Source organism: Pseudophryne corroboree, chromosome 4 (genome assembly GCF_028390025.1).
Source record: "Pseudophryne corroboree isolate aPseCor3 chromosome 4, aPseCor3.hap2, whole genome shotgun sequence".
NCBI lineage: Eukaryota > Metazoa > Chordata > Amphibia > Anura > Myobatrachidae > Pseudophryne > Pseudophryne corroboree.
The window spans coordinates 42,564,409-42,591,475 of NC_086447.1; the positions used below are offsets into that span (position 1 = coordinate 42,564,409).

The following is a 27,067-nucleotide window of genomic DNA, read 5'->3' on the forward strand; positions in this document are numbered from 1 at the left end:
TGGATGTTTCTAGGCGGAAACTGGCCGTTTTATGGGTGTGTGCGAAAAAACGCTACCGTTTCTGGGAAAAACGCGGGAGTGGCTGGAGAAACGGAGGAGTGTCTGGCCGAACGCTGGGTGTGTTTGTGACGTCAAACCAGGAACGACAAGCACTGAACTGATCGCAGATGCCGAGTAAGTCTCGAGCTACTCAGAAACTGCTAAGAAGTGTCTATTCGCAATTCTGCTAATCTTTCGTTCGCAATTTTGCTATGCTAAGATTCACTCCCAGTAGGCGGCGGCTTAGCGTGTGCAAAGCTGCTAAAAGCAGCTTGCGAGCGAACAACTCGGAATGACCACCTATGTGCGATGCTTTTGTACTTGTGTGTGTGTGTGTGTGGGGAGCCGACACTGACATGCGGGGTGGTATAGCCCTGTGCTGGGCGTCCCCCCGCATGTCAGTGTGAATGATCGTAGCTGTGCTAAATTTAGCACAGCTACGATCATCTCGGAATGACCCCCTATGTGCAGTGTATGTGACACAGTATGACTGCAGGTATTACAGGTGGTCATTCCGAGTTGTTCGCTCGTTGCAGATTTTCGCTATGGAGCGATTAGTAGAAAAAACAGCAAAAAAGTGCATGCGCTTAGTAATTTAACACAAAACTTAGTAGATTTACACAAGCTCGAGCAACGTTTTTTTCATCGCTCGAGTGATCGTAGTGTGATTGACAGGAAGTGGGTGTATCTGGGCGGAAACTCAGCGTTTTCAGGGAGTGTGCTAAAAAACGCAGGCGTTCCAGTTAAAAACGCAGGAGTGGCTGGAGAAACGGGGGAGTGGCTGGACGAACGCAGGGCGTGTTTGTGACGTCAAACCAGGAACTAAACGGACCGAGGTGATCGCAGTCTAGGAGTAGGTCTGGAGCTGCTCAGAAACTGCAGGGAATTATTTATTAGCAGTTCTGCTAATCTTTCGTTCGCTATTCTGCTAAGCAGGGCAGCGATGACAGGAGCCTCCGACTGCCCTCCCCCACCGCGGGACACTGCGGCCCGCGGGTGGGACAGCAGGACAGTCCCAAAAAATCAGGACTGTCCTGTAAAAATCGGGACAGTTGGGAGGTATGCACATGTATGAACCTGTAGTAACAATACATACTGTATGTGACTAGGGAACATACTGTATGTATCAAAGCTTGGAGAGAGATAAAAAGGGATAGCGATAAAGTACCAACCAATCAGCTCCCACCTGTCATTTTTTAAACACAGCCGGGAACATGGCAGCAGGGAGCTGATTGGATGGTACTCTATCTCTCTCCATCTTACCTCTCTCCGGTGCTTAGTACATAGACCTCTGTGTTTGAAAGATGACAGTTGGAACTGATTGACTGGTAGGTAACCTCTCTCCACTTTGTCACTCTCCAAGCTTTGATACATATGCACACTAGAAGTGAAAGCTACAATGAGAGGCCAGCCAGACCTGTAACACAGTCATATTATATAATCAGTCACAAGCATGCATGAAGAGACTTATTAGAATTTAGGTTTCTCTGACACACGTTATGGCTGCAGCACTCAGAACCGGACAGCATCGGCCCGCTGAAAATCAGGATAGGTCCTCATCCTCACATGGGGATGGTGATGTATCGGCCCCTAAATGTGTGCGTTCACAACTACTACAGCGACACTCACATAACACAGCAATAATACGGACCCTCTCCATACCTCCCAACATCTGGAGGCTTCAAAGCGGGACCATATGCGCGGCAAAGCCGTGCGGCGCAGAGAAGGCACGTGGCCTAATGAAAACGGGCGTGACTTCACGTGAATGACGTGATCGCGAGCCACACCTCCCATTTCCGTCAACAGCCCCCAGTCCCTCTGGCTTCACCGCTGCTCTGCTCTGAACTGAGCAGAGCAGCGAGTGATAAGGAGCGTCCCAACTGCCCCCCCCCCCCCCCCCCACCTCGGGACACTGTGGCCTGGGACAGACCCAAAAAAACGTGACTGTCCCACGAAAATTGGGATAGTTGGGAGGTGTGCCTCCCTGTGCATCCGCTGCCACTGCCCAGGGGCACCCAATACATTTTCCAAACATGTCCGAGTCCGTGCTTCTGCCGTGCATCTCGATCGCAACACCTGGCCTGCGCCCAGACTCTGGGTGCGTGCGCACTGTGACTTACATCCATGCACAGAGGAACCAAACTGCTCAAGTGGGCCCAACCCATGCGCGCACACAAAAAGGAGGTCAACCTGCAAAAAAGGCGCAACTCATATTTACGTCCAACTCTGAATAAGGCTGTATAAGGGGGAGATGTATCAAGAAATCCAAAAAATATTTTCAGCTGTGAGGTACAGTAGCATTTGTCACGCGTATAGTATAGTTTCAAAAATGATTGTGAGCTCTTGTGCACAGAGGATTCTGCCGTTCTGTAAATAACCTCCAAAGCTATAGGGTATATTTTATTATCGTGTATTTACGTGTATATTTTAATATCTTATATAAGATGACTTTGTGCAGGTTTAGTTTATAATTACTGCAAGTACTGTGATTATTTTTCCAGCTCGCCCCCAGTCTGCCCTGTGGAGTTCTGCTGCAGCCAGTGCTACAATACCACACACCGCGGTGACGTACCGCCATTACCCAGCCGTTCCTCACTGGGCAGAGGTGCTGCTTATTTTACTTGTATGTTTTACTATGTGTGACGCAGACGTGTCTGATAGAGTTCTGTCGTATGAGGTCTGCGGGACGCGTGCCAGAGACCGATCAGTGTTATTTCATGTACCTTCTTTTACTCTGTATGGGAACTCCCAGCCATACACCACACACACAACTGTGCCTGACTGGTACAGCAAGAGGGTGGGGCCTATTGCCAGTCTACCGTAGTGCGTATCGCGGAGCTGAGTCTAGTATTATGGGGTCTATTCATGAAGCAGTGAAAAATGTGGAGAAATGAGCCTGTGGAGAAGTTGCCCATGGCAACCAATCAGCATTAAAGTTACATTTATAATTTGCATACTGTACAATTGTACGGAGCAGCTGGTTGGTTGCCGTGGGCAACTTCTCCACAGGCTCACTTCTCCACACTTTTCACTGCTTCATGAATAGACCCTAGTCCGTTGTGTTGCCAGGAAAGGCGGGAGTGACTTTACGGCATATGTACTAAACCCAGGAGAGAGATAAAGTGTAGAGAGATAAACGACCAACCAACCAGCTGCTAAATGTCATTTTCCACACACAGCCTGTTACATGGCAGTCAGGAGCTGATTGGCTGGTACTTTATCTCTCTCCACCTTTATCACTCTCCAAGGTTAGTACATCTTCCCGAATGTCTCTCTCTCTCTCCCCACCCCTGGCACCTAGAGTGATGGCTGCACCCATGTTTAAAAGAGGGGGGTCCCCTCTTTCAGACTGCGTGCCCCCATATAGATTATTTCCTGGAGATCAGTGTGATCAACAGACAAAATGGGGGAAGGTCTCAGAAGAACTTCCCAGCCATAAAAACAGGGACACCCATCTTAGAACAAGGTGTTCCCTCTTATGAATGATGGGTCTCCTTTGTACTTATCGTCAGCGCTACAGAATGTTTTGTTTTTGAAGGGGGGGGCACATTTCACTGATATTGGCTCACAAACACAAGGGGGTAACATGTCTTAAAATGGGGGAGTATCCTCCTTTAAACAATGTGCCCCCTTTTATTGTGTCTGGTGATCACCAGACGATGGGGGTCATTCTGACCCGTTCGCACGCTGCTTTTTTTTGGCAGCCGTGCAAACGGGTCCAAACTGCGCAGCGACGGGAACTACGAGGAAAGCGTTCGCCACTGCAAGAAGATTGACATCGGGAAGGCGTTCCTGGGGGTCAACTGGCCGTTTTCTGGGAGTGGTGAGGGAAATGCAGGCGTGTCCAAGCACTTGCAGGGCGGGTGTCTGACGTCAATTCCGGGCCCGGACAGGCTGAAGTGATCGCAGCGGCTGAGTAAGTTCAGAGCTACTCAGAAACTACGCAAAACATTTTTGCCCCGCTCCCCTGCACATGCGATCGCACACTTGCTAAGCTACAATACACTCCCCCCATAGGCGGCGACTGTCTGATCGCACGGGCTGCAAAAAGTTGCAACGTGTGATCAATTCGGAATGACCCCCAGTAATCAAAGCAGTACACAAAAAATTAAATAAAATGAAATTAAGTTACTGTACATGTTCCACAGACGGGGGAGATCTAAAGCCCATATACCCCCCTACAAGCTACCGTACTTTTCCTATACATAAGAATTGTTTAAATTGAGGCGGTGAAAATTTTTGTAAAAAGAAAAAAAAAAGCATTTTCATTTCATGTGCAGAATCCTGCTATTTACTACTGTATGCTGGAAAGGTGGATTACGGCGATACAAGAGCCACAGAGTATTTCTCTGTGGTGTTTATAAGACAGGGAAAAAAATCACATTTGCTTTTCACGAAATTTCGATGAAAAACACTTTTTTGGCTATTTGGGTTAAACATATGATGTGTTACAATGAGTTACAAGATTAAAGGGCGAATCCCCGTCTATAGCAAATAAATCCCTTTTCTCTGATACGATACTGTATACTGTCGGTTTTTTTTTACCAATTAGGATCTATTTATTAACATTATTTTTACGAATTTTTTTTTGATAAAGGGTGTTTTCAGTTTTCACACCCTTTTCACATTATTTTAGTATCACTGAATGTATTAAAGGGCATTTGGAGCAGTTTTCGTGAAAAACTGCTCCAAACCCTTTAATTGACATTTTTTTAGTAACCCACATCGCATTCCCCCTACTTATGGGCCCTCATTCCGAGTTGTTCGCTCGTTAGTTTTTTTTCGCAACGGTGCGATTAGTCGCAAACTGCGCATGCGCAATGTTCGCAGTGCGCCTGCGCCAAGTAAATTTGCTAAAAAGTTTGGTATTTTACTCACGGCCTAACAAAGAAATTTCATCGTTCTGCTGATCAGAGTGTGATTGACAGGAAGTGGGTGTTTCTGGGCGGAAACAGGCCGTTTTATGGGTGTGTGCGAAAAAACGCTTGCGTTTCTGGGAAAAACGCGGGAGTGTCTGAAGAAACGGGGGAGTGTCTGGGCGAACGCTGGGTGTGTTTGTGACGTCAAACCAGGAACAAAACTGACTGAACTGATCGCAGTGTAGGAGTAAGTCTCGAGCTACTCAGAAACTGCTAAGAAATTTCTATTCGCAATTCTGCTAATCTTTCGTTCCCAATTCTGCTATGCTAAGATTCACTCCCAGTAGGCGGCGGCTTAGCGTGTGCAAAGCTGCTAAAAGCAGCTAGCGAGCGAACAACTCGGAATGAGGGCCCTAATGGGAAACGCGATGTGGTCAATTTTACTAAAAAATAAAAAATGGGGAAAAACACCGCAGTGTGCCCTGTGATAATCTCGCCAGCTCAGGCTGGTGAAATCACAGGGCGGCACTGTGATATCCCTACTTCTGCCCAGCATTCTCTGCCCCCTGGCAGAGAAAGCTGTGTGGGACCCGGCCTGTGTGATCAGCTCTGTGTGTCCAATCGACACACAGGCTGATCACTGGTAAAAAACCCCAAAACATACTTACCAGTCCCAGGAGCCGGGGCTTGGTGCTGCGCCGGATCCTCAATGTGCTGCGCTGTGACCTGCTGTGCAGTAAAGTGACGCTGCAAAGAGGCAGTTCACTTTACAGCACCGGGGATCACAGCTCAGAAGAAGGATCCGGCAGCCTCCTAGATGACACCGGCTCCTGGACTGGTAAGTATAAATCCCCAGGGAGTGGGCTGTTTGCAGTATGGGGGTAGTGGCGACAACGCACAGTAGTATATGTGTAGCGGGACATCGGGGTATTTTTTACGAAAAATACCCTGATGATGCTGTAGAGAGGCATCGCAGGGAGAGAGCTCTGTCCCTGCATGTGATATCCTGTGATATACCCAATTATCGCAGTGCGAGTTTGGCCAATATTATCCCTTATCATCATGTCTGCTGTTGGAGCTTTGGATGTACTTACCTTTGAAAGCTACATGCAGGTAAGTCTGCAGCCAAACAGAAAACATACAGTACAATGATCATGTGAATATTTAGAGCGTAGAAATGTCTGTTTATATTAGAGTCATGTGGAATTTACAATGGCTTTATCCAGTAACGGGATTTACAGCTACTGTAGCCCTCTGAGAGCCAAACACTGCAGGATTTATGGCAATGTGCTGCCTCTCACTTAAGCTGCCATAAATCTCTGCAGGGAAAGCCTTATAGAATTTCCCACAACATAAAAATGATAATTTCCACACTTAACAAATGGACAAGGAATACTGACGACGCTGCAGCAGCCTCGTTCCCCGGAGACGCGCACATCTCCCAATTACAGACAGCGCCCACATCAGAGTAGCAGAGGGGATATTGATTGGAGTGAGTTGCTCGTGACACCCTGGCCACCCGCCCAGCCTCTGGCCTGCCAGGTCCCAGGAGGCTCACACAAGAGATTGACTTCATTCCGTACGCCCGGTGCGGGTGACGGAGGGCTGGCGAGACGTAGGAGCAATATGCAGATAAGCCACAGAAAGCAATAAGAGAATGGAAGGCCATGCGTATTTATCACTTCCCATAAGCATTACAGTGAGAGGACTCGGCGCCAAGTAATGGCGTCATCGCCACCGTATAGAATGATGGGAGACAGTGAGTAGAATAGCAATAAGTTCCTTAGAAGATACATGTTCAATCTCCCGGTGTCAGACAGGACAGGCTGCGCAGTGCACATAGGGTCTGATTCATTCTCGTGGACAGATCGTGTGATGTCTTTACACTGTGCATGTGTCCAAACTGCGCATACGCAACTGTGACCCAACGCATTGGGCCATTCAGAGACACACGTGGGTGCAACTGGGAGGCTAAGTGTTCCGAGGCTGCGCCGTCGTTGTTCAGTCGGTATTGGCGGCTGCTGACAGCAGTTCCGACGCAGAGATCTTTCTGATTTCAGACTACTATCTTGCACCAAGGACAATGCTGGTGTGAATGCACGTGGGTAGGTGGGACTGCGGCCTTCTCCGGCAGATGGATGGCCGCACTGTGGTCGCACCGGTGCAGCCAGCTGAATACCGGGGGAATATGTGCATTTATGTTTTGAGCAAAATATGAACAGATATATATATATATTACACTCAAAATTGCAATCATCGTTTACAGAAATAGATGTTTAAAGAGGGAACCGACGCCAGTATCCCGACACCCCGACACGAGGGTGATTCAGATCTGATCGTAGATGTGCTAAATACGATCAGTTTATCTGACATGCGGGGGGACGCCCAACACAGACAGATACCTGCCGTGTCACGGGTCGACGTCACGCAGCTGCCGTGGCCCGCCCCCCCGCAACAGTCCGGACACGGTTGCGTTGTCCAGACCGCGCCCCACCAACAGCGTTTTAATGCCGCTGGCACACCCCCTCCCACCCCACATCCGCCTCTGCCTGTCAATCAGGCAGTGGTGATCGCAACATAGCATCTCACTGGGCCTCCTGGGGTGCACGTGCTCACTCCCCATAGGGCTTCAGACTGCGATTTTTGCCACTGCCGCCATCCAGTATGAATTAGGCACATTCATCACTATGCCAGCATAGGAATCCCCAACATAAGTGTGCTGGGGAGGTTTAGGCTGAGTGTGGGGCAGGGGAGGTTATGTTTAGGCTGCGTGGGGGGTTATGCTGTGCGGGGGGGGGATGTTAGGATTAGGCTGTGGGGAAGGAGGAGATTAGATGTAGGCAGTAAGCGGTGAGGGTTAGGGTTAGGCACACTTACCTACTTTGCTGCCCCCTCCACCAGGAGGAGGCAGCGTTGTAGGTGCATGGGGGCGTGGCCGGCAGCAAGATGGGGGCGTGACCGACAGGGAAGTGGGCAGTATGAGGGCATGGCATAAGGATCGCATCATCATGGCTCCACCCCCCGCTATGCAGTGCTGAGAAAACAGGCACTATATAGCGGGGGCGGAGCTACGGTGGCGCGATTCAATGCGAATCGCATCATCGGACCCCCTCGGACCGCCCACTTGTTCTCTGCAGCGGGTGGACGAGGAGGGGTGTGGAGGGGCTGCAGGGAAAGCGGGAGGCTTGCTCACCTTTCCGGGGGCCGTGAGGTGGGGGGGGGGGGGGAGTTAGGGTCAGGCTGCAGGAAAGTAGGGTTAGGGGGGTAGAAGGGGTAATTTAACCACCGGCATGTCAAGCACTGGGATCCTGATACCATTCCCTTTTAAGCAAAACGAGTCAGTACTCATTAATACAATATTTCTAGAACAATTTATCAAAAGTTATATTTTAAAAAACATATTTATTTAAAAGCGTGCCCCCAAAGAGGCAAACTTTTTGCTTTGTGGCAATAAGAACACAACATAAATACACACTGGTATACATTCTGCCTCTGGGGGGCGCCACCAACATCAGCAATAACTAACATTCTGCCAGGTACAGAACATTCAGTATTTCTTAAATGGTTGGTTTGACACGTATTCTTCTTTCACCATGTGGTGTAATGGTTAGCATTACTGCCTCACAGCACTGAGGTCATGGGTTCAATTCCTACCATGGCTCTAACTGTCTGGAGTTTGTATAGTCTCCCCGTACTTGCGTGGGTTTCCTCCGGGTACTCCGGTTTCCTTCCACAATCCAAAAATAAAAAATATACTGGCAGAATAACTGGCTCCCAACTAAATTAACCCTAGTGTGAATGTGTGTGTGTGTGTGTGTGTGTGTGTGTGTACATGTGTTAGGGAATATAGAGTGTAAGCTCCACTGGGGCAGGAACTGATGTGAATGACCGAATATTCTCTGTACAGCGCTGCGGAATATGTGTGCGCTATATAAATAACTGGTAATAATAATAATACTCTAGTATGTCTGTTGCCAATTCCTGTGCGCGATCGCACCTCGCAGCTGCCTAATGGTGGCGCCGGCCGCGCATATGATGAATATTGTGAAATAAATAAAAGGACACAATATGGCGTTACAGGGAATATCAGCTCCTGCCTTTTGTTCCGTTCTGCTAAAGTTCAGTCTTTATTTTAGTCTGTGTAGGATCTCAAAGTCTTGTCAGCAGGTCGCCCCCGCCACCGTGTAATCCCTGTTTATCAGGCTGGCAGCGCCGTTTACCACATACAAAGCTCTGGTTTCGCATAATATTGTATGTTTACATTTTCTGCATCTAAATTTAGTTTCCTGCCGCAGACCTTAAAATAGAGCACATGTGAGCGGTGTCTGATGGGGTCGATAATACCACAGAAAGTGCAAAGAGGGTGTGAGGAGCGCAGCTGTCGGGAAACGTTATCACAGCGCCGTTTTCATGTCGTTCTGCTCAAACACATTAACATGTCTATTTTAGAAGGCGCTCAGCTCACACCGAGCTGGTACTCCTGAGTTGGGCTCTTCTCATCAGATATAGGGGGTCATTCCGAGTTGATCGCTCGCTAGCAGTTTTTAGCAGCCGCGCAAACGCTGGGAGTGTATTTTAGCTTAGCAGAAGTGCGAACGGTTGTATCGCAGAGCGGCTACAAATTTTTTTGGGGCAGTTTTAGAGTAGCTCAAAACCTACTCAGCCCTTGCGATCACTTCAGACTGTTCAGTTCCTGTTTTGACGTCACAAACATGCCCAGCGTTCGCGCAGCTACGCCTGCGTTTTTCCTGGCACACCTGCGTTTTTCCAAACACTCCCTGAAACGGTCAGTTAACACCCAGAAACACCCCCTTCCTGTCAATCACTCTGCGGCCAGCAGTGCGACTGAAATGCTTCGCTAGACCCTGTGCAAAACTACATCGTTTGTTGTGGCCATACGACGCGCGTGCGTATTGCGCCGCATACGCATGCGCAGAACAGCTGTTTTTTTTTTTCGAACAAATGCAGCTAGCGATCAACTCGGAATGACCACCCTACTGTATAATATATACGGGTGTATACTATTCATGCAGACCCTGTACAAGCTACAACTCTGTATGGCCACTTTTTTGCAGAAATACAGGTTTAAAAGACACTAACAGATGTGTCCTCACTTACTGGGCGCCACACGGCCTGACTGAGATGTTCTAAGAGGAGTAGCGTACCCTATTTTTTTTTTATACAATGGGCCAAATGTAATAGAGTGAGAGTTTCAGAAAGTGAGAGATTTGGTAAGGTTTTGCTGGTTTTTTTTTTAAAGTGGCAACCATTTACACTGCAAGATCAACCTGGTTTTGCAGTGTAAATGATTGCCGCTTTAAAAAAAACCCTGAAAACCCTTACCAAATCTCTCACTTTCTGACACTCTCACTCTATTACATTTGGCCCAATGTGTCTTTGTCGCATCGCAGACGTAGCAAAATTCTGATCACAGTGTACAGAGGTGGTCATTCCAAGTTGTTCACTCGCTAGCAGTTTTTAACAGCCGTGCAAACGCTATGCCGCTGGGAGTGTATTTTAGCTTAGCAGAAATGCGAACGGAAGGATCGCAGAGCGGCGGCAATGTTTTTTTGTGCAATTTCTGAGTAGCTCAAAACCTACTCAGTGCTTGCGATGAGTTCAGACTGTTCAGTCCCTGTTCTGACGTCACGAACACGCCCTGCGTTCGCCCAGCCACGCCTGCGTTTTTCCTGGCACGTCTGCGTTTTTTCGAACACTCCCTGAAAACGGTCAGTTGACACCCAGAAATGCCCCCTTCCTGTCAATCACTCTGCGGCATCCAGTGCGACTGAAATGCTTCGCTAGACCCTGTGTGAAACTACATCGTTCATTGTAATAGTACATCGCGCGTGCGCATTGCGCCGCATACACATGTGCAGAAGTGCAGTTTTTTTGCCTCATCGCTGCAAAGCGACCGAATGCAGCTAGCGATCAACTCGGACTGACCACCCATAGGCGCTAGGCTGCAACAGTAACCGCACAGGATTGGAGAATCCTGGGTTATTGCACATGAACACGATTCGCGAAAACCACCCGGGATTTCAGTTAGTGGAAACGGCTCCACCGGAGTTCCGTCACCCGGAAATCCTTCCCGGGTACCTCGCAGGGTTTTAGATGGTAAGTACTCGGGTGATCTGCAGTGTATATGGGTAACTCGGTCTGTCTGACCCAGGTCTGCTTACAGCACAGGAAGAGCAGCATTCCGGTGCAAGGCGATGATGTCATCTCCAAGCGCCTGCACTGCATCCAGGTGCAGATTGAATGGCGCAGATCCGGGAATAACCCAGATCGGCATCACGGTACAGTATGTGAGAGTTTCTCCTCCTCGTTTGCAGCTTAACGCAGCTGGGATGTAGGTCCCGGCCGCCAGAACGCCGGCAGGAGACGAAGGGCTATTCCCACTCGAGGGTGCCCAAGACATCCATAGAGTGTGAATAAAAACTGTATCGAATGCAGCAAGCCACTGAGCCCGCAAGGGGCTTCGTTTCGCTCACCCCCCTGCTGGCATTCTGGCGGGTGGGTTCCCGAGCGCCGGTCACCCATACGCAACGCACGCAGCCGGCCAGGAGTCCTTGTTTTATGTGCATGCGCGTTGAGCCTCTCCGGTGTCGCAGGGGCACACGGTAACTCACCAAAGAAAAGTTTTTCACAACTTGCTTAACCGCAATAAACCTCAAATATTGGGGACAGAGATGAGTGGCAGAACATGGGAGGAATCTCTGAGAAAAGTTTAGAAAAACTATTTCTGTGAAAAACACAGGAAAAAAAACTTTTCACTTTAATAAATAAACCCCTAATATTAACGAATTAGCCCCTGTGCGCCGGTGAAGTAACTGCATCCCGGAGGAGAACATATAAACTCCACACAGTTAGGTCAAGTTGGGAATTAGAACCCGTGACCTCCGTGCTGCGAGGCAAAAAATGCTAACACAATCCGTACTGCCCCAATAGGGCCACCGTTTATTATTTCATGATGTTGGCAACATCTATAGAGTCATAAAACATTAAATGTTGCCCCCATTAAAAATATGTTTTTTAAAGACCAATTAACAATTGACTAACACGGCCCGATTAATATAGTGAATATATTATATTGCTCTCTTATTCAAATTAACCATTACGTTGTACCTAAAAGTGTTAAGAAAATAATATTGCCCTCAAACGTTTGTTAATGTCCAATTGAATGCATGCAAAATATCTGTCAATGCTCACAGCTGTGGTGTGCTAACAGGAAGCTTACGTTCATATTAAATATATAACAGGCAAAAACTAATAGCGTTCGAGACTGCTGGAGGTGCGGGATGCCGGACCTTCTTGGACTTTTTTCTTAAAGCGGCAGTAGCAGGCGGCAGTAACAAGACCATTCATATAACCTTCCATGTCCCGTCCTTTCTACAACCAGTCTTGTTTAATGAGGATAATTCTCCATTACAAAGTTCTTATAGAGGTAGAGATCCCAATGTGTCTGACCTGTGTAATACAGGCAGCCAGCGTTAATCAAATATAGCTTCGGGAATAAATGGTCTTTCACATACCGTTGCTGTATAAGTATAGGTGCTGCTGTTATACTGCTTAGCCTCCAGGGGAACGAGTAGTGTCCCTGATTTCTTACTGCTCCTTCTCTGCCTTTTGAGGTTGGAGCCCCAGGTTCCCACTCCGGCTGGTATACGGTGACTTGTTAACGCAGCACACGAAGCCAGCATGAATGGCCGAGTCAAGTTCCAAAAAGTGCAGCGCTGGTTGTATAAGCCTATAGGCTTCTCTTACCAACATTATTTAGAGAGGGAACTGAAGGATCTCTCTCCATTACTATGGCTTGCGCATGTACTGGCCACTAGCCGCACATGTAAATTTTAACCGCCTTGTTATAAGCCCAGAAATCAGTGCATCGTCGGGGCGGAGCTGTCCTGGGAACAAGGTGATCCTCCATGCCCATGATGGAAAATGCTAACTCACACTGTCCCCCCCTGCCTCCTCAGTCACCCACTGACCATCACTCACCGTGCTGTCACCCCCTGCCTCTCTGGTCACCCACTGCCTCTCCCTGTCATCTACTGCCTCCTGCTGTCACCACTGCCTTCGTCTGCCATCCGCTATCACACACTACCTCTCTCTGCCACCCACTGTCACCCCTGCTTACACAGTCACCAACTGCCACCCCCTGCCTCTCCCTGTCATCTACTGATTCCTGCTGTCACCACTGCCTCCGCCTGCCATCCACTATCACACACTACCTCTCCCTGTCACCCTCTGCTGCCCACTGTCACCCTTGCTTTCACAGTCACCCACTGCCACCCCCTGCCTCCCCAGTCACCCACTGCCTCTCTCTGTCATCTACTGCTTCCTGCTGTCACCACTGCCTCCACCTGCCATCGACTAATCACACACTACCTCTCCCTGTCACCCTCTGCCGCCCACTGTCACCCCTGCTTTCACAGTCACCCACTGCCTCTCCCTATCATCTACGGCCTCCTGTTACCACTGCCTCTGCCCTTGCCACCCACTATCATCCACTGTCTCTCTCCATCACTCACTCCTCTCCTTGTCACCCTCTTCCTCCCATTGCATCCCCAGTCACCCACTGTTTCTTCGTCATCTACTGCCTTCTGCTATCACCCACTATCATCCACTGCTTCTCCCCATCACTCACTGCCTCTCTCCTGTCTCCCCAGTCACCAACTTCCTCCTGCTGTCACCCTTTCCCTGTCATCTACTGCCTTTTGCTATCACTACTCCGTCTGCCACCCACTATGATCCACTGTCTCTCCACATCACCCACTACATCTCCACTATCACCCTCTGGGGGTCATTCCGAGTTGATCGCTTGCTAGCTGTTTTTAGCAGCCGTGCAAACGCTAAGCCGCCGCCCTCTGGGAGTGTATCTTAGCTTAGCAGAAGTGCGAACGAAAGGATCGCAGAGCGGCTACAAAAATAATTTGTGCAGTTTCAGAGTAGCTCCAGACCTACTCTTAGCTTGCAATCAGTTCAGACTGTTCAGTTCCGGATTTGACGTCACAAACACGCCCTGCGTTCGGCCAGCCACGCCTGCGTTTTTCCTGGCACGCCTGCGTTTTTTCGAACACTCCCAGTTGACACCCAGAAACGCCCTCTTCCTGTCAATCACTCTGCGGTTGGCATTGCGGCCGAAAAGCGTCGCTAGACCTTGTGTAAAATTACACCGGCCGTTGTGAAAGTATGCCGCGCGTGCGCACTGTGCCGTATACGCATGTGCAGAAGTGCCGCTTTTTCACTTAATGGCTGCGCTGCAAACATTTTTCACTAGCGGTCAACTCGGAATGACCCCCTCTGTCTCTCCTCCTTCACCCACTGCGTCTTCCTGTGTGGTGGTTGGAGGGAGAGCCCAAAGCATATTTCTGCACCTCTGCTCACAACTTGCAAGTTCGGCCACATCTGTAATTGCGTGCACCTCAGGACGAGGCCCCTTGGTTCTCCAATAAGGACACAGTAGCAGCTATAGTTATTGCCCCTGTTTAGTCAGTGTGAGCTATTAATAATTCATAAACACCTTTTAGCTGCACAACTGATCTCATCCACAGAGAGCAAGTGACCAGTTGGGAATGTGCCTTGACAGGTAATTAAGTTAATTAATAAAAAGGGATGTTGGGGCATAGCTGTCAGTTCCCCTTCAGCGGATGTCCCTTAATGATGAGCGATGAGGTTGCAGGGCAGTGAGTACACAACATGGACGCTATTCTGTACCGGCCAGGATGCATTTTGGCCGTGTACCTGAGATTTGATACACAAAATCAGTGGTGAATAGTAAAAGAACACGGTTCAGTCTAAATGTTCCGACGAAAGATAGAAAAACAAAAGACGATTCTGTATACAGAGAGAGAGAGAGAGAGAGAGAGAGAGAGAGAGAGAGAGAGCGCGGTGACCTGGATTCACTGCCGCACAAATACTCCTTCATTCTGCTGCAATTCAATGTGACACAATAGGACGCTGGGCAATGCTTTGCAATTGTCATCCCAAATAAACTACCTGATCCTGAGATGTCCTCAGTACATTGTCACGTGTAATAGGCGATGATCTGGTCACATGGTCATCAGTGATCATGTTGACTATCATAATATCGTCACACGAATGTCGACATTGGTTGGCATGTCGGCAGGCACCATTTAATCATCCTCAGAATGTTGACATGTAAAAATGTTGACATTCTGAGGATGGTGACGATTAGGGGTAGGTGCCGACATTCATGCAAGGCTAAGATGTGTGGGGATGGGGTAGCCTGTGGTGGGGCAGGACAGTCCAGAGTAGTGACGGTGCCGGCCACTGGGAACGTGGTCAAATCGGGGAGGCATGGGGGGTCATTCTGACCCGTTCGCTCGCTGCTTTTTGTCACAGCCGAGCGAACGGGTCCCTACTGCGCATGCGCCAGTGCCGTAGTGTGCCGGCGCATGCCAGACGGCCGAAGGCCATAGCAGGGCTGCGATCGCCTCTGCCTGATTGACAGGAAGAAGCGATTTCTGGGCGGGAGGGGGCGAAACGGCGGCGTTTGCCCGCCGTTTCGTGGGAGCGGTCTGGCCAACGCAGGCATGGCCGGACCGAGCGGGAGGCAGGCTGCAGCGGCTGCGTGACATCACACGTAGCCGCTGCGGGCTGGGGAGCGACGAGTAGCTCCCGGCCAGCACGCTAAAGCTGCGCTGTCCGGGAGCTAGTTTCGAACTGCAAAGGCATCGCCGCTGTGTGATGGCTTTGCACTTCTGCGGGGACGGGGGGGGCGGCACTGACATGCGGGGTGGACTAGCCCTGTGCTGGGCGTCCCCCCGCATGTCAGTGTGAATGATCGTAGCTGTGCTAAATTTAGCACAGCTACGATCAACTCGGAATGACCCCCATGGTCAGATCCCTTCCCAAAAAATATTTTTAAATAGTATTATATGCGGCGCCGCAGGCTGGGAATAGAGGGAGATTTGTCTCCCTCGGCCAAGGAGCAGATCTGGGGAAAGGGTTGAACGGAACACTTGCAGGGGGAGAGAGGAGACACAGCAGCAGTGTTATATATTATATTTACAGCACCACTACCATTATATTATATTGAATGATATATTAGGACAGTAATATATGCACCCATTCCTGTACTCTGACATCAAGAAACAGAATATTACAGCTAGCTTGTAAGAAACGGACAATGATTTCCCCGTGACTCAGCCCTGATCCTCAGACTGCAGCGCTGTCTGTAACTCTGATCCACGTCTTCTGTGTTTACTCAGACACCCCATGAACCTGGCATCTGGAGCTGAACTTTCCATTCGGCAGGGAGTGACATCCTCTGGATACGCTGCGTGTCTTGTCATGGGAAGAACATCCCCGCACCACACTGTATATAACACATGGTAAACGCCAGGAGTATGTCCCTGAGAGATTTCTCCTTGTCATTCCATAATCTGCACAGTACTACTTCCTTGCACAGTGTGCTGGATATCAATGTTCTGAGCATAAAGGCATTCATCTCCCATTACCCATTCATATTGGTAATATACAGGTGCCTACATAGTATCACTTCCCCCAGTCAGGAGGAGTGGGAATTTTAAAACTCAAATATGTGAGTGGCCTGGTGTAGGCGGGGCAAAATGGAATGTAGGCGGCACCGACACAAATGTAGAAGTGTAAAACAAGAAAATAAATCACCTTGTCTCTGCCTACCCGCACACAAATCTTGGAGCATCCTAGGGACATACAATATAGAGAGCATCACAGTGACTGATATAGACTATCCTAGTAACCGATATACAATAAAGAGAGCATCCTAGTGCCTGCATTACAATACAGAGGGCATCTGAGTGACTGTCAACAATACAGATAACATCCAGGGGGCCACCATACAATGCAGAATGCATCCTAGTGACCACCTTAAAATACAGAGTGTATGCAATAGAAGGTCATGCAATACAGAGAGCATTTTAGTGACTTACATACAACATAGAGAGCATCCCAGTGATCGCTGCATAAAAAATAGAACATCTCAGTGATTGTCATATATTAAAGAGAGCATCCCAGTGATCGCCATATAATAATGAGAGCATCCCAGTGATCGCCATATAATAAAGAGAGCATCCCAGTGACCGCCATATAATAAAGAGAACATCCCAGTGATCGCCATATAATAAAGAGAGCATCCCAGTGATTGTCATATAATAAAGAGAGCATCCCAGTGATTGCCATATAATAAAGACAGCATTCCAGTGATCGCCACATAATAAAGACAGCATTCCAGTGATCGCCACATAATAAAGACAGCATCCCAGTGATCGCCATATAATAATGAGAGCATCCCAGTGATCGCCATATAATAAAGAGAGCATCCCAGTGATCGCCATATAATAAAGAGAGCATCCCAGTGATCGCCATATAATAAAGAGAGCATCCCAGTGATTGACATATAATAAAGAGAGCATCCCAGTGATCGCCATATAATAATGAGAGCATCCCAGTGATCACCACAAAATAAAGAGAGCATCCCAGTAATCGCCATATAATAAAGAGAGCATCCCAGTGATCGCCATATAATAATGAGAGCATCCCAGTGATCGCCATATAATAATGAGAGCATCCCAGTGAACGTCATACCACAGAGCATCTTAAATGCTGCTGTACCATACTGAATACATTGAAATGACCCCCTTAGAATACAGAGACCATCATAGAGACCACTATACAGTACATTCCAGGGAGTATGGTGATTCACTGGGAGTATCCCAGGCACGGGTGATACAGGCGAGTGTCTTGGCTCTTTCACATACTGCCGTACAATTGTACACAAGGGTTTGTAGGTCACTGGCTTGGAATCAGATCCATAATATTTACATTGCATTTTTAGCCTCTGCCGGATCACATGTAGCTGCCAATGAGACAATCGTTTGCTCTTCTGTAAGAAATGGCATTATACCTTACTGCAGGCCCACATTCAGTTTGGGATTAGTAAATTCAGATCATTGTGATGAAATTGTCAGTTTTAACATATACTCCATAATGAAGACCTTGCGGGATGGCGGCTTTTTGCCAGCTGGTCAGAAACTTTGGGGGTCATTCAAACCTGAAAAAAAAATTGCTGCCCAGCGATCAGAGCTGAATGACCCCCTTTGTACACCTACACTGCTTGCAAAAAAGCGATCACAGTAACTGCAGGAAGGCACCATCCTGACAGCGAGATCACATGACCTTGCCTTTATTAGCACACAGGATTTTTGCCCGGGGCGCCGCCTTCCGGAGGGCGCCGCGCCATGGCAAGATCCGCTACTGTTTGTCAGTGCCCCCGGTGCTGTGCGGCGCTGTGAAGGAAACTAGACAGGTAGACGCTACGCGTCTAGTTTCCCTTCGTGTAGAGGACCTTTGCTGTGCGGTGCGCATTGACGTCATCGCGCACCGCACAGCATTGTGGGACTGGTACATAGACGCTAGGGGGTCAAAATTGACCTCTAGTGTCTATGCTGTACTATGGGAGAGATGTCATGACGTCTCTCCCATAGATCCGAGGAGCGGCGGAGGTCAGCAGCGGTCGGGAATCAGGAGCGGGGATAGTAAGTATTAATTATTTTTTTTTGTGCTTTTTTTTAAAAGCGGCGCTACTATACAGGGGGCACAGATAGGGGCACACCCCTACAGGGGGCGTAACTGACCACGCCCCTGTATTAAGCCACGTCCCTATTTTTGCCCGGGGCGCCACAAGGGCTTGAACCGGCCCTGGTCATGGAGAGGGTCAGGTAGGCAAGTATGAACTGGGCCTGGGCTGCTGGAGGGGCCTGAAGGAGGCCTGAGTCCGATACACCCCTCCCCTCCCTCCCCTTCCGCAGTATACTTGTCTGTTGCTTTCGTGGTGATCTCTTTGGGAAGATGGATGCCGCACAGAGAAAGCAAAGACTCTCTAGTGGCCAGCTTGATCATCCCAAATATTACTGGGAAGATGGCATCGGCCGGAGAGGAAGGACTCACCCTCCTGCACTCCCCCCCCCACCTGTGTTAAAATTGTGCCCCCTTGTGGAGCGGCCCGCAATTATATTAGTATGTACATGTTTTAGTGGTAAAGGCTGCTGTCACGCCCCTTTTTTAAGCCACACCCACCCCACCTTTACCGGGGGCCCGTCGTGGCTCTCTACGGCCTTGTCTATACCGATGTTATTTATTGCTTAGGGTGGGAAGCCTCAGGAATGCCGGATAATTCTTACACATTTTGCAATCTAAGACACAGAGAGGCCCAATGATAGCCACGGCGCTTTTACCCACATCCAATATTATACCAGTTGCGATGAAGCAAAAAGAAGACGCATCTTCAGGTATAACTTAGTATAAGTCGCATGTTGGCGCAGCAATTGTTGCGCTTGTTTTCTGCCGCAGTGACCTGTGATGATAATAGACATTCCACACACCAGCCAGAAATACGCAACATTTAATGGATGCGGATCATTCCCATGGTGAGAATATAGTGAGTGGGACGTCACATGGCGGCGCTTTCCCTTCAGGCGCTGCGTGACGCATTTTATATGTAATAAGTAATTATGAAGCCATGTTTAAAAAGATATATAGAAAAAAGTGATCACGACAATATATGATACATGAAGTAGGAAAGCTTCAAAAAATAACAGAGCAATAACAACGTAACACTTTCCTGGTGTCAGTACATCCGTCTGTCCTGAAAACTGGAGTTACCGTATATCCCTTTTAATCTGGTTGGAATTGTATACTGTACGTAGCAATCTAACCATGGTTGTTATCCTGTAATCGCAGTACCCCGGGAATAAACTCAAAGATGATGAAGCCTGTACTAGGGTGATTAGCTAATTCACACAGCCCCACTGTATGGAAATCCTGAGGCGTGGTTATCATTATATACTAACAGTCATCATTTCTGCAGGATAGTCCCTGTTTCTGCACCCCAAAAGGTGTATGAGCTCAGAGAGGGGCATAGCCTCCCATGATAAATCAGGGAGATGAGAGGTGCGCAAGACAGCCACCAGGGGGGGTCCACGGGGACAGGAGTCCCGGGCCCTTACAGGAAGGGCGGCCCACAATACCTGGAGAGCTGTACCATGCTGCACGACAACAGCGGGATGATGCCCAAGATGGACTTCTTAAAACAAGTCTTCCCTGTGAATCAGGTCTTGGTGAATCATTCCTGCAGGTCTATGACAGTGTAAAAATAAAGCAGCCAGTATTTACCCTGCACAGAAACAATATAACCCACCCAAATCTAACTCTCTCTGCACATGTTATATCTGCCCCACCTGCAGTGCCCCAGTGGAGCTTACATTCTACATTCCCTACCCTATGCTCACATACACGTGCACTAGGGCTAACTTCTGTCTGGAACCAATTAACCTACTGATTTACTTTGGGAGTGTGGGTGGAAATCCACACAAGCATAGGAAAGCATACAAACTCCACACAGTGAGCACAGCTTCAGGCACTTGTTAGATCTCATTATTGTCTCCATATGTGAACGTCCCTAGGTAAGTAACATTACTCTTTGATGTTTTTATGGAGTCATAGCATCATGGAATAGGGCATGAAGCCTCCATGGAGAACTGGAAGCAGGGCCGTCTTAACAGCAGTGTAGGCCCCAGGGCCACTGGCGTTTCTATAATGGGTGTAGTGTGTGCGGTGCACACGGGCCCCTGAGTCCAGAGGTGGCCCCCACTGCACACACTGCACCCATTTTTAAAATGCTCCCCCCTCCGAAGTCCAGCGCCGGCATCCGCAGCACTATTAGAACTCTGTGAAAATGGCTCAGCGGCCATTTTCACGGAGTTCTGCGCATGCGCAGTAGAGAAATCTCAGGAAAAATGTCCGCCGCGCCATTTTCCCAAAGATCTGCGCATACGCAGTAGAGTGTGAGCCCTCTAGGGCTCATACTCTACAGCGCTCCGGGCAGAGAGGAGGGGGCCCAAAAAGAGGAGGCTGAACACAGGCCTCCTCCTCTCTTAAAATGCCCCTGCCCCAGGGCTGTAGGGGTGGGGGGTGCTATCAGCAGCAGCTTTGATGTCCTGCAGGCAGTAGGGGGTGTTCTATGTTATGCTCAGCATGTAGGACCTGGAGCAGTAATTTCTGCTAATTACTCTTTTACTGCACAGATGGGGCGGGAGTGAGAACACTAAACTGTAGAAGCGGCATTGGGCTGGATGAAGGGGCCCCAGTACATGACTTCCAGGGTGGTAGGGGGTGTTTAATACGCCGGGGATGGGTGGAGAGTGGAGTGGGCTTATTATTCATCATTTTCTGGTGGGAGGGCAGCTTGTTTTACGGAAGATATCTCAAGTTCCTGGAAATAGATTTTTTAACTTTGAAAAGGATAAAAAAACTAGTGACTCCCACCTTCCAGTAGATACTGGGGACACCTTTCAGGAGGTTCTGGGGACACCTTTCAGGAGGTACTGGGGACACCTTTCAGGAGGTACTGGGTACTTGGTGATCAGAGTTCAGGAGCCAGAGCAATCCCCCAATGAAAATATAAAACTGTATACCAGGCGTGTGGAGCTGGAGCAGGGACCAGCTGCTGGAAGGCTGATATCTCTGGTTCTGGGCATAGTAGAGATAAGCTGCCAGTGTCCACCAAAAGGGGAGAGTCCCTGGTTTTAGAAAAACTCTACGTCAGACAGAACCCGAGATATCTGGCTGGGAAGAGCAATTAACAGGCTTGGATGGGGACCACTGTTTTGAAGTCGGATATCTCAGATTCCCCAGGGGTGATTTTCAAAAATCTGGTACCTCTGGAAAGAGGGGACCATCAGCTATCAGCCTAGAGCCCTTATAATCCTGTGGCCCTTAGGCAAGTGCCCATTGAACCCATACAAAAAGACGGCCCTTACTGGAAGACTGGAGTCTGGGGACTAGAAGTCTGTCCACCGTTCCCTCCCCTCCCACTTACACTAGCAGAACTTTTCCATGGTCTCCGTTAGCTCAGGCCGGGCAGTGTGAAGGAGGGCACCTGCCCCGAGTCAGACATTCATTCACTGTGAATGTAGGACTCAGGACAGACTCTGCAGAATTATCATGTAGATATAGTGATATTATATACAGTATATGGTGTTCATAACTCTTTTTAGTTTTAACACAGATGTTTATTTAGGAACAAATTGTTTGTCTGCCACTCCTGCAATCACCACACAGCCTATTTCAAACCTGAATGAGACTCTCCAACAGAGAAGTATTTGTGTAGTACACTAGGCGCTAAGATATTAAGATAGTCTTGATGCTTTTTTTTTTTACCAAGGAAGCTTCATTCCCTGTACCAAGATGGCCACCAAGGCTACTACCGGGCATGTGCGGGGCCATCTTGAGACTGTGCGTTAGAGTCCCACAGTGGGAGACAGTAGTCTTCCACTTAGCTCCAGTGAGACTTGTGTCAAAGTCGAAAAATATAGCGACCTATGATGCCTTGTACTAACCCCAATGCACGTGCCCGCTGCTCGCGCACCGACCCCCCCGTGCATACGCATCCCCTCAGGTCGCGTAGGGGACGCTCTGACGTCGCCTGCGCAGGGAGATGGGTATTTACGGCGGTGTTTGTGTGCGACTAGCGAGCGACTCGATCGCTACATATTTAACCAATATAATGCGTTTTATAGTTATTATTCCCCTTAATAATGTCAGCAAGTATGGTAAGTTTAAAACGGTTCTTGGACCTGAGAAATTCTCCTTTACATGCTGGGAGGGTTCAGATAAAGGTTGGAGGGTAGTATTTGGTGTCCAGCTGTGGGGTATTGAAGAAGTGTTGTGCCTATGACAGTTGGGAGGGATTCGCATAGTTCCTGCTCATGGTTATGCACAGAAGTAGAACATAAGATTAATTACATTCAGAATAAATTACACAAATGCAGGGTGGGGGACTGGAATTCAGTCACCTCTTTCACACAGACCGAAAACAAATAGCCTTACTTACACTAAAGCTTTGAGATTCTATGAAGAGGGCTTATACCTTTGTTTATGAATAGGTCCAGGTTTCTCTCCAGAATAATGAGTGCTGAGATGTCATTGTCTCAACTGAAAGAGGTGACCAGAGGGTAAACAAAGCACAGAGACAGAGTTTGTTTGGAAGATCCAAACAATAGGTTTCCCCAATACAACCAAGAGAGGAATTTAGAATACTGACAAGTCCTAGCCATCGCCCATTTCTTGAACTAACCAATGATCCCAGGTGCAATACATGTCCCACCCCCTAACCAATGAAAAGAGGACACATAGTATCTATTGAAGTATGTCTTGAGCTAGTACATAAATATAGTTTGAAATAGGCTTGGGGACACAAGAGTCTTCTCTCCACAACGGTTTTCATCATTGACTAACCCAGAGCTGGTAACCAGGACATGCGCAGCGAATCACTCCCCAGTGTATAAGTACTCTCTCTGTGACCATTCTTAATCTCTGATTGTAATTGTGCCACGATCTCTCTCTCTCATTGTATGTTATTGTTTGCTATTGTGCTGCTATTGTGTATTTATGTGTAGTTATTTTGTTAGATATTGATGTTAGCTTGTAGTGTATGAATGGTCAACTGTATTTCCCCTTTTAATATAACTTAATCCTGTTAGTAAAGGTTTTGGAGCCTTAGCAAGGTATTGTGTGTTTATTACATTGCAGAGGGTATTCAGAGCGACTTAATCGCTCAAACAGCATTTACACTAGCAAGGTTAAGCAGCGTTATATCGCTGCAGTATTTCAGTTGTAAGGTTTACAATTCAAACTCAATCATAGTGTGTTGCATACAAGGTTTACTGAGTGTCATCCCGTGAGCGTCTGCGCCGCTCGTGTTCCCCTCGCGGTCACAGCGTCCGCTACGCTAGTAGCGTATCATTACGGTAGTCGGCCGCCTATAGCGTGTTCGACACCAAGCGTTAAGCTGTGAGCGAGCGTGCCGCATGTGCGTCTCGACCACGGCTAAGCATCTGCTACGCTAATTGCGTATCCTTACGGTACCCCATACGCCAATTGCGTACTGAGTCTCTTACCCACATATAGTGAATGTTATAAGATAAATATTTAGCTTTATCAATTGGGGCCTCGTCCTCCCTCCACATATCCACACTAGTGCAAACAGACTTTATCTGTCAGCAAAGGGCGGGAAAGCAGTGTCCTTTCGTATCCGTATTGGTGGTGAGGGATACAGTGGTGCTGACTAGATAAGCGTCTGTTACGCTACGCTGTAGGAGTGCTGGGGTGGAATCCGGAACCGGAAGGTAGGAAGGTAAGAACAATACGCTATTATCTTTTAAAACTGTTTATTTCTGTTTTGCGTACGCACACACGCACGCACGCACACACCTGTATTTCTTTTCAATTGTGTAGTTTCACGTCTCACTCTCCTGTTTGCCATTAATAATTGATAACGTGCTGAGAAAGAGTGGTTGCTATTGGTAAGTTAAAAGTAAAAATAATACGTTAAGGAGTAATTTGTAAAACACGCACACGGCTTGCCTAAGATACAAGGAAGTTCTGTGTGGTGTTCAGTAGATGATTACAGTTAAAGATCATTTACATTGATATAAACGTGTTAATTGTATTTCTGTGGACATATCTGGCCTGCGTACACCTGTCTCTAACAAGGGACAGGGCGAACGTACGCGACGCAAGGGTCGACGCACGGAGCGTATATTACACAACGGAAGCGTACGGATACGCCCACGTAATACAAATCACACGATAGTATTGTTTTAGTAGGCAATAAGGAGGAAATGCGATAATAGCGCAAATCAGTCTCAGTGTCCAAAATTTTAAGCTAATAGATCCTTCTCTAGTTGCAACTCCTCTGGACTAGACTGAGATACTGAATGAAAGGGATTTCTACGCAGAAACGAAAGTAAAGAGTACATGAGGTGAAAGTGTGTGTATACATATATATAAGTTTCTAAAATTTTTGGGGTTGAACCACAGGAAATCATCGAGTTCTCGTGAGGTACATACGTGTAAGTGACGGCACGGTGGCTTGGGAGGCATCCCTTGTTAAACATGTAAAAAAAGAGCATTAGAGTATAGCAGACCAGGAGGTCTACTGTAGCACAGACCAGGAGGTCCAGACAGACCAGGAGGTCTAGGTACAGCAGACTAGGAGGTCCGCTATAGATAAAGAGTAAAGGAGCACAACACCAGGAAGGGTTGGTGCGGTACCCATATAGGCCATTAAGCTCTGGCTGAAGGAATTTGCAGCCACAATTTTCGATTCCACTGGTCGCTCCGCACATAAGATTAGTTGCTTATGTGCAGAACGATTGTACCGCACGTAATTGTGTGCATTAGTTAGTAACTTGACCCAGTACCATTTGCGTACGCTAGAGGGGTCATAAACGCTATTTGTACATTCTAACGTGATTTGTGTAATTTTTTTTTATTTTAAGGGAGGTTCGCTGGTCACTCAGGAATTATCCAACAACCAATAGTTACTGGAAAGGGTTAAGTGCTCTTCGGATCACACCCACATGTTCCAGTAAATAGAGGTTCAGGTCGCAGGGGCCCTAGGTTGAGTACGCCAGCGCTTTGGCAGTGTGTGGGCGTATCGGTCAACGTGGGCGAGTGAGTGGAGTACTCGGTAAACTTCCGCCGCCGGCCTGCCCCGGACATCTTGGTTTTTGTAAGGGTTCACTGAAAACCCTGATTAAGGTCAGAGGTAGTGCAACACCTGCAAAGATGGGGGCCAATTGTTCAGGTAGGGGGCGATCAACCTCGGTTCGGGTTGACTTAGTAAACCGGCCAACAGGGTCGGCAAGGTATATCATGTGTGAGAAAACGGGTTCACACACAGAGGTTATGTGCGATGAATGGGAAAGAATGACTGTACATGATGGGGAAAAGTTCCCACGGGTAGGCAGTTTTAGCCCAGAGGTGTTACAAAAATCTAAGGAGAAGGATATGTCTCATTAAATCTGTAAAGAGACGGATCCAACATTATGATTGTTTACAGTTATGGCAACAGGAAGGTGAGAGACAAGGAGGATTGGCTTGCACAGCTGACTCTCACTGTGGTAAGAAAAATATGGCAACAAGAGAGAAGGTGGTTACAGAGAGTGGCACACTGGTGTATGATAAAAATGCACTTAGCAACTGTATTAATAATTATGGTAGTAGTAAATGTAACAATGATAAAAGTAAAACTGTTAAATGTACAACTGTTAACCTGTGCAAGTCGCACCCCATGTTAAACTTCCCTCAGGATTACAAGCAAGAAAGTGAGCCCAGCACGATGTCGGCACCTTTTCCAGCAGCCATCATACAAGACATCCAGGTGGACGCGACCAAATCGGTAAAGGCAGTAATCAAACCCCCTAACGGAGGGTCAGGTGAGGTCGTGTCCACAGGTACGTACGGTGTTATATATATCACGCACAAACAAATGTACCTCATATTGTAGAACCAACACAAGATGATGTAGTTGAATTTAATCCTGTCAGGGTGATCACAGTCCCCAATGGGAAGACTGACGCTCAGGGAATCATTCCCGTCAGGGACAGTGCAATGCGCCGTCCCTGGTCCCGGATGGAATTGAGAGCAATTATGTCTGAATTTCCTGATCCTAGGAAAGATCCAGTTGCATGTCAGATGTTTATTAAAGAACTAGGAAACTCCACAGAACCCACCAACAAAGATTGGCGGACAGTGCTGAGGGCAGGTTTGCCCTCCAGTGTAGACTCTGAAAAATGTATTACTGATTGTCAATTAGACCCAGAAGTACCTCAAACGGAGGAACACAATCAGGAATGTATTAAGCAGATCAACTGACAGTTAGGAGTATATTTCCCAGCCGTTGTCGAGTGGAACAAAATTTTCTCCATAAGACAAAACGAAGGGGAAAGTACTTCTAATTATTTCCATCGGGCATTGCAGGACATGACTAGGTATACAGGTATAGAAAACATCGAAACAAGTGCACCGCATAGAGAAGTAGCAGTATTTGTGTTAATGGATGGTTTAAAGGAAGTATTGAGAACAAGGGTACAGACCACCAACCCAAACTGGAGAAATATCTCGGTGGTTGCATTAAGAAAGTCCGCTGTTGGGCATGAGCAAAACATCAGCAAGCACAGGGAAGCACAGAGAGGTAAGAAGCCTCAGATCCTTGTGGGTAAGTCAAAGGTGATAAGGTGTTATAATTGCCAGAAGGAAGGTCATTATGCACGAGATTGCTTGTTCAAAGATTTATAGAAGGTATATCAACCCCCTAG

General features: G+C 47.9%; 1 protein-coding gene across 1 annotated transcript in view; it reads right to left on the reverse strand.

Moving 5' to 3' along the window:
* Positions 1–27,067, reverse strand: part of KCNK3 (potassium two pore domain channel subfamily K member 3) — a 102,457-nt gene that overhangs the window by 34,041 nt on the left and 41,349 nt on the right. The gene's annotated exons all lie outside the window — the stretch shown is intronic.